Raw genomic sequence first — 6,000 nt, 5'->3', positions numbered from 1 at the left:
TATCTCTGTCTCTCTCTCAAGTAACTAAATAAAATCTTTAAAAATAAATAAAGTCCAACAAAAAGTCTGTTCTAGCAAAACAGTGTGTTACAGGATGGGCTGGTGGCCAGAGGTCCTGGGTCCCAGGCCCAGTTCCATCTCTTACTAGCTACCTGGTAACTTGAGTAACTTTTTGAGCTTTAGTTTCCTGGAAGATTTAAAAAAAAAAAAAATATATATATATATATATATAATACTAATACAGCATTCCTCTTTTTCCCTGTGCTGTGCTAATAGCAAGACATCAAGAATAAAGTGCCTGAGAGACACAGGTGTACATATTTAAAAGGCTACAAACTTAGAACACAGTGGCTGTCAAATGTTCATGTACATCAGAATCGCCTAGAAAAGTTAAGACTCAGATTGCAGGCCTCATCTCCAGAATTCTGATAGATCTGGGTGGGGCCCAAGGTTTATATTACAAATTCCCAGGGGGTGCTGATGGTGCTGATCTGAGAACCACACGTTAAGAACCACGGAACTAGAGGCAAGGGGAAAAAAGTTCTTTGGTTTCAAGTTCCAAGTCATCTCTCAGTTCTGTGACCTTGGGCAAATCTCTTAATCTATCTGCTCTTGAGTTTCTTCACCAATAAAAAACATATTATAATTCCTGCTAATAAGTACCATCTGCCCCCAAGATTTTTATGAGGATTAAATGATTTAAATGTGTGAAAGGAATGCATAAACTCTACTGAATTATGCAAATGGCATTAATTATATAAGTAAAGCAACTAAAGTAACTAGAATTTAAATTATTTTTATTTTAGGAAATAAATCTTAGACACAGATGTCTGTCAGTTTAGATTCCCAACAATGAGGATGCACGCTTCTAGAAAACATGTCTAAGATTTGAGTGCTTTGCCACTGTGGGGATACTAGCGCTTTGGTTAAATACCATGATGTGAGCATGTAAATAATAATAATAAACAACACAAGAGTTAACATTTATTGGACACTTGCTATTTACCAGGTCCCACGGTGATTTAAACCTCACGATCCTATGAAGTAGCTACTATAATAATTCCCAAGCTCTAGCTAAGGGAGCCTAGGCTTCCTGTGGTCATATAACTCGCTCAGGGTCACACAGTCAAGATGGAAAACAGACTTAAATAATATGCTTACAGTGCTTTTGTTGATTCACTTAATTATTTAGACATAATTTAGACATTATTCGCTAATTCAGGGCCCAGAATAGTTTCTAACTCATTATAGTTATTATGAGTTATTTGCTAAGGGAATTAGATTTGATTTGGATTTAGTTCTCTTATACTCGCTGAACCCCCCAATTCTTCTCTCCTATCCCCCCAACATAGGTACATCACAGTTTGAATTTCTCAATACTTAATGTTTACTGTACTATGAGTATGTTTCTTTCCTGGTTCTGTTTTCTTTTTTCTAGAGTGAATGCTGTCCCCGTGACTTTCTATGTGCCTCTTCTTAATATTTCTGCATACTCCACTCTGAGGGGCGGAGTACGACATAAGACGGGAATTTAAGGACAGACTTCTTGGGACCCCAATAGAAAGGATACACAGAGGAGGGGGATCTTGTTCCCCACTCAAATCATTTTTCTTTTGATCTGTGAACATATTATGTTCTATTTCTGGCTTCACCTACTTCTAACCCTGACCTAACCTGAATTTTCCTGAGCTCCTCTGAGTACAGACAAAAGATAGAACTCATCTTTTTTCCCAATTTTATTGAGGTAAGCTATATTCCAAGCCTAATCTACCCAATTTTTAAGCTATAAAATTATTCTGATTCCTGAATTTTTCAAGCTAGAAAATTCTCAGTTGATATAATCTAATCTTTCTTTAATAGAACACTGTAGGGAGTCATAGATGCTGACTTTCCAGCATCATGGGGCTTAACCCAACTATCAATTTGGATTCAGTTTCATGTACAAAGAAAATCTAGTTACTGGCATAAATACACAAAGTACTATATCCTACTTCTTTTCTGCTTTTTTACAGTTTTCAATACATACACTCACAAGCATATATAATTTTTCACAGATAAATGTGATAATTTACATCTTTTTTATGGATATATACAATTCCTTGTTTTTTATTTCTTTCCTTCATCTTTGGCTACATCATGCATATACCACGTGCAAGCATGTAAAACAGTTTCTTCATGGTCTTCTAACTTCTACAACTGGGTGCATTAAAATTCAGTGAGTCGGGGCACATGGGTGGGTCAGTCGGTTAAGCGTCTGCCTTCAGCTCGGGTCATGATCCCAGGGTCCTGGGATCAAGCCCCGCATCAGGCTCCCTGCTCAGTGGGGAGCCGCTTCTCTCTCTCCCTCTGCTGCTCCCCCTGCTTGTGTGCTCTCTCTCTGTCAAATAAATAAGTAAAATCTTAAAAAATAAATAAATAAAATAAAATTCAATGAGTCAATCTCCATTAATACTGGTATGCGTAACCACACATGCCCTCCTTAATACCCATCACCCATGTTGGCTAATTGAACATAATAAAAAAAAATACTGATATGCATGGCTTGTCAGAGTGCAGACTGTACCCCTTTTTGACCACATGGTACTGTCACCCCAACTACTGCCCTCTGATTTAGCTGGTAACTAACCTCTCCTGCTGTATTGGATCATAGAGCTTCAGGTCCAGGGAAAATCTAAAGTCAATTTCCAGCTGCCTGATGGCAATTCATATTTCTATAGCAACTGAGCATTTGAAAAAAATATTTCCATACGCATTATCCCATTTTGGGTTTACAGAACACCTTAAGAGTTGATATTTTGACTTCTCACTTTGTAGATAAGGACAGGACTTGTCATTCAGTACATGGTATAACTATAACCACACCACGCTGTACTCCCTGGATTTGGGATAATGTCAGCTTTACATTATCATGTTCTGGTGAATATTTTGGGATTGCCTCTATGAAAAAGGAGATTAAATTTCTGAAGCAAAATACACATCCAGACCCAAGAAATGCAACACAAAAAGCTTTATCTCTAAATGTATGAAAAAGACTGTAGGCAGTAAAAACTCCAGGCCTTGGCCATTTCCTCTAACCATGCTGATCTCTGAAACACTGCCCAGCTCATCTGACTCCTAACAAACATTGAGTGTAGTGAGAAGAGTAAAACACAGTTCAGTGGGGGCAGATGCTCATACCTGGCCTCCTACCGGGAAGAGAATTGCTGCACAACATACCTCTACAGGGACAGAGTTCATTCTCAGGGGCTGCACAAGGCAGCCAGGGCTCCAGGCCCTCTACTAGAGAGCACCACGGTGGGGAGCCTGGTCTTGATTGCTCTAATATTTCCTACTTCTCAGCTTCACACTCCCGTATACTACTTCATCAGAAACTTGTAATTTATGGATCTCGGCAACTGCTCTATGATTACCCCTAAGGTACTGATGAACTTTGTGTCTGAGACACCATTTGAGGACAGCATGTCACAGCTCTGTTCCTAGCTTGTGTTTGTCAGTGGCTGGGGGGTTACACGCTGACCACAGCATGCTGTCATCAGGTCTCATCAAGCCAGATCCCAGCTGGTAGTTGTAGTATTTATAATGGGGTTGATTGGTTCGACAATAGACATCGTGCCTGGTATTAAAGTTGTCCTTTGTGAGTTATTCATCAGCCATTGCTTCTCCCATATACTAGCATGCATGATATTGACGTGACAATTTTCTTTTCAGCTTAATTCAACGTTGTCGTCGCTATTAACAATCTTTGTTTCCTATGCCTTTTCTCTCCAGCATCCTCTACATCAGCGTCAGAGAGGGCGAGTCCAAAGCCCTGAGCAAAACCTCTGAGATTCTTCTATGGGTTTGATGCATTCATGCTCAGATTGTTCCCTCTTGGATTGCTTGCTATAGGAGAAGCAATTGAAATACCACATATCATGCAGCCTCTGGAAAACACCACTACACTGTCCTGCAAGAATGGGAGTTAAAAGACCAAATAGTGTCTTAATATTAGTATGAAAATAGTTTTGACCTTATGGACCCCTTAAAAGCTCCTCAGATACTCTCAGGGGTTCCTGCACAACATTTTGAGAACCTATACTTATTATATTCAATAAGACTGACACAAATTTTAAAGTCGAATGGTGTTAACTATCAGTGAAGATGTGGAAATGTAAGAAACTTTATGAGCCGCAGCCATTCTAGAGAGCAATATGATATGACTTAAGACGAGGTAACTATAAAAAAAAAAAAAAAGACGAGGTAACTATATGCTGCCCTATGACCTAAAACTTCCAGGTCCTCCATATATATCCCAATGGAATTCTCTTGAAGGACCACAAGGGGAAATGTACATTTTCTGTGGCACAAGGAGTACAAGCAAAATGTGTGTTCATCAACAAGCAAATGAGGAGGTAAAATGAAATATTTTGCAGCAGTAAAAACAACAGATTAGCTGTGAACATAGCAACATGAATTGACTTTAGAGGCACGGGGCTGAGTTAAAAAAAAAGAAAGAAAATGAGATATGAAACACAAAATCACTTATGAATATTAAAATTCTAGTACATAGACTTTTGGGTAAAGTGCAGTATGTCATGGCAGGGAATAAAAGGTTATATTAACTATAAAATTATGCTTTTTTAATCAGGATATCAGGAAGCTATGGAAGAAATGAGGACAAGATGAATTAAACTTCCAGAAGGGACAGACCCATTTCGAGGTAAGAGGACAATGTCCAGGAATTTTTACCCTGGAGGAATTTTCTGCTTGTGGGTGCCAACTCACCCTGGACTAGACCAACAGTGAAATCTCCTACACTCTGCGGTATTTAGGAAACAAAAACACTGCACAGGGAAGGAGCCTGCATTCAACTCACTGATACAAACTCACCCAACCCGTCTCTCCTTCAAAACAGGGGCCATATTGTGAAACTAACTACATGCAGTGGGAGGCGAAAGAATTAAGCTGAAATCCTCTAAAGAGGATAATAGAACCTCTCCAGTCTTCCAGAGATTAAGAGACAAAGACCCAACAGACTCCCCATCAAAAATCTGGAAAGATCAGGCTCTAAGATTAGAAAAAATTAAGTTGTGGAATGAATCTTATTAAAACTCCAGCACTGACCTAACTCAGCTCAGTCCCTGATCGGATTCAGTGATGAGCATCTTACCCTCTGTACCTAACAAAAGAAAGGGGAAACATCTCTGGCAAAAGAGAGCATCATCTAGAGCCATCTCTGGTTCTTACAGTTGGTTCTTTTATCCACAATGTTCAGCATATAGTGCAAAAATGACAAGGAGGTAAGACCATTTGCAAAAAGGAGACAGTAGAAGCAGATCTTCAGATCATCCCAATTCTGGAGTTGGCAACAAGGATTTTAAAACAATTCTGATTAATATGATCAAGAAAATAGAGGATGGATGAATTAGATGAAAGTGTGGGGGTTTTCACCAGAAAATTGGGATCCTTAAAAAAGAATAAAATGGAATTTTCTGGAGTGATGAGAACGTTCTAATCTTGAGTAGGTGTGGATTATACCTGTGTATGCATTTGTCAAATTCTGTGTATGCACACTTAAGCTTTGTGCATCAGTGTACATAAATTTTACCTTAAAAGAAACAAACTGTAAACATATTTTAAGTATAATTAGTGATATGCATGGTGAAGTATTTAGAGAAGTATGTGAATATTTGCCATTTACTTTGACATGTACCCAGAAAAATAACATGTATTGATGGGTAGATAGAGGGATGGGTAGATAGATGTGTAAAAAATCAAACACAGTGGGGCGCCTGGGTGGCTCAGTAAGTGTCTGCCTCCGGCTCAGGTCATGATCCCGGGGTCCTGGGATCAAGCCCCGCATTGGGCTCCCTCCTCAGTGGGAAGCCTGCTTCTTCCTCTCCCACTCCCCCTGCTTGTGTTCCTTCTCGCTGTGTCTCTCTCTGTCAAATAAATAAATAAAATCTTTAAAAAAAAAATCAAGCAGAGTAAAATATGCTAATGGTAGAAATATTACAGATG

Source organism: Neomonachus schauinslandi, chromosome 11 (genome assembly GCF_002201575.2).
Source record: "Neomonachus schauinslandi chromosome 11, ASM220157v2, whole genome shotgun sequence".
Lineage (NCBI taxonomy): Eukaryota > Metazoa > Chordata > Mammalia > Carnivora > Phocidae > Neomonachus > Neomonachus schauinslandi.
This window is presented reverse-complemented; position numbering follows the sequence as displayed.